This window comes from Silene latifolia, chromosome 11, assembly GCF_048544455.1.
Source record: "Silene latifolia isolate original U9 population chromosome 11, ASM4854445v1, whole genome shotgun sequence".
NCBI classification, from domain to species: domain Eukaryota; kingdom Viridiplantae; phylum Streptophyta; class Magnoliopsida; order Caryophyllales; family Caryophyllaceae; genus Silene; species Silene latifolia.
This window is the reverse complement of record NC_133536.1, coordinates 28,666,629-28,668,692: the sequence shown is the minus strand read 5'-3', so window position 1 is coordinate 28,668,692 and position 2,064 is coordinate 28,666,629.

The window sequence follows — 2,064 nt, the reverse complement described above, 5'->3', positions numbered from 1 at the left end:
ACCAGAGGCTTACCCAGCAAAAGAACTCGTGGTAATGTTCAGCTTGAGACGGGTCAGTCAAGCCGTGAACCTGTGGTTCCATCGGTGGAGGCACACCCATCGGTAATATTCTCTGATTTCAATCACCGTAAGGCTTTTGTGGCCCTTATGCGTCGTCCATTCCGTCTCACCCTCTGTATTAATCCCGGTATTCTTGAGACTTTAGGGATTAAAGAGGACATATTTCACATCTTTCAGATTCTGGGTATGGAGGGGTTGTATCATCTGAGGAAGAAATCCTACCCCCACTTGACCTTGGAGTTTTTGAGCTCCTATGTTTATGACAAGAAGGGAAAGACTGTCTCTTTTCGTCTCATGAATGAGGATCATGAGCTTACCTTAGATGAGTTTGCTGACCATTTGGGTCTAGAGGCCGAGGGGGAGGGGTACCTTAGTGATGTGGCCAAAAACAGCGGTGCACCTTCTTACCTTCCATACTTGACCGGCCGACCTGCTCCTAGCGCTAGTTCCATGTTAATTAACGATGTTCAGCATGTTGTTCTCCGTATGTTCTTGAGGATGTTGACCTGCCTGTTGTATGCGAGGGATGACGTGAGTAAGCTTAATTCTCCCGAGGTCATGTTGCTTATGTCTTATCTTAACCTACACCGTCAGAAACCGTTCTACTACAGTGCTCCAGGGGTAGTGTGCTCTAGTCTTGAGCGCATGGCACAGTCCGATACCCGACACATTGCTTGCGGGGCCATAGTGACCCGCCTAGCTCAGTGCCTAACAGATTTTGAGGCTCCACCTCCTGTGGGGAATGAGTATGTAGAGATTGTGCCTACCATGGACGCTCAGTATTGGCGTCAGAACAGATGGTTAAGGAAGATGGATGACGGGTCTTATGCCTGGAGGGTGAGGGGATCTATGTGGATGGTGCTTCCAGACCCAGCCCATCTCCCTTTGGTTGACCATTTGGCTTGGTGGGATCCTTGTGCTATTCCTATGCCTGCGCCCAGACCTACCTAATTGACCCAAGGATTCTCTTGGACTTACCTGAGCCTGTCACCGTGCCTGAGGGGCAGCAGCAGGCACCTCCCCCACCTCGAGAGCGCCGTAGGGTGAGGCAGTCTAGGGAAGACCCGGTTGTACCTGAGCCCTCTTACTCCGCTCCTGACTTCTACCCTTACCAGTACTCGCCCTACCCCACAGTGCATGACCCCAGGATGCAGCCGAGTGATCTGGCTGAGCGGATCTCCACTACTTTGGTGCTCCGCAACATGCATGAGATGGCCCTTAACCAGGGCATAGGGACACAACTAGCACAACCTGTCTGGTGAAGGGGACCGGGAGTGGACATGGGAGTGTTCCACAGCTATGGAGTGGACCCAAGTTACTGGAGACCTCCGGAGGAGACTGAGTTTGGTTGCCTTGCGGGATCGTGGGGAGCCAACTATGGCAGTCAGTTAGGAGGAGATTCATCAGCAGCAGCAGCAGGTTTTCCAGGTGTGGGCAGTTCAGGTGCAGGTACTTCTGGCGCAGGTGGTGATGATGACATGGAAGAGGGTCCTCGTTATTGACCTTGTGTTGTTAGATTGCTTGGAGTGGCTTCTTTGATGTTGGATTTATTTCTTTTGTGTTGGACTTATTACTTTTATGTTGGATTTTTACTTTCGGGATTTATTAGTTACTATAGATGACTGTACTTGGCCTTAAGGCCATTACCTTTCTTTTGACTTAACTGTGGACCTCGTGGAAGTGGTTATATTCCGTATTGTGGTAGTATGTTTGGTTGCAGGTAACACAGGATGTTGGATTGCAATTGTTGGCTCTCTGCCTGTTACAACTCGACCGAGTATAGACAATACTCGACCGAGTAGCGCTTACTCGGCCGAGTATACTCTTATACTCGACCGAGTAGAGCTTACTCGGCCGAGTAATCATTCATACTCGGCCGAATTGTACTGTTATAGGGACCCCTTGTGATGTATGCTTATCAACTGTCAAATGTTTGTGGTTGTCTACATGTTAAAGTGGGTGGATGTTTCATAGCATCATTTAGCGTTAACGGTCAACGTTGGT